We start from the raw sequence: 639 nt of genomic DNA, 5'->3' as shown, positions 1-639 counted from the left end.
CCCTCGCGCTTTGGGTGCGGTGTGGTGCCCTTCCCCCCCCCCGGCCACGGGTTCCCCTACCCTCTCCGTGCTCTTCCTCTCTCTGCTCGTCACCGCGCGGTGGCCTGCTTGCGCCCGTGTGCCCGCGCCGCCGTCCCGGATGGTGGCGGTTGGGTCGCGTCGGCGGCCGGCTTGGCCCGCCGGTGTCGGTCTTCCCGGTCGCTGCCGGCGTTCGCTGGTCGGGCGGCCTCGGTCTCCCGGATCGAGGTCCGCGCCTCCCTCCCTTCCCGCGCCCGCTCCGCGCCCACCCTTGTGTGCGCTCTCGGGGCCGGTCGGGCCCGCCCGGTCGTTCTGGTGTGCGGCGACCCGGGATCCGCCTCGCCGCCCTCGCTCCCCCTCGTTGGCTCCCCGTCTCCTCCTCGCCATCGCCCGCTGGCCGGGAGGGAGGGGTGGGGTTCTGCCCTCTCCTCGCTCACGCTCCTTGACGTCTGGTCCCCGTGGAGAGACAGACGGATGCCCCGGTTTGCCCGTGTTCCCTCTCTGCTCCTTCCGCCCCCCCCGCCCGGCGGGAAGGAGGTGTGGGGGGGGTCGTGGGGTCGGGTTCGCGGTGTGTGGGCGCCGTGCGGTCGTGCCACGCCCGGGCGCGCCGTCCTGCCGGCC

The sequence above is a fragment of the Dipodomys merriami genome, unplaced genomic scaffold (assembly GCF_024711535.1).
Source record: "Dipodomys merriami isolate MVZ:Mamm:240054 unplaced genomic scaffold, mDipMer1.0.p SCAF_3032, whole genome shotgun sequence".
In the NCBI taxonomy this organism is placed as follows: domain Eukaryota; kingdom Metazoa; phylum Chordata; class Mammalia; order Rodentia; family Heteromyidae; genus Dipodomys; species Dipodomys merriami.
The sequence above is the reverse complement of the archived record's forward strand: the minus strand, read 5'-3'. Positions refer to the sequence as shown.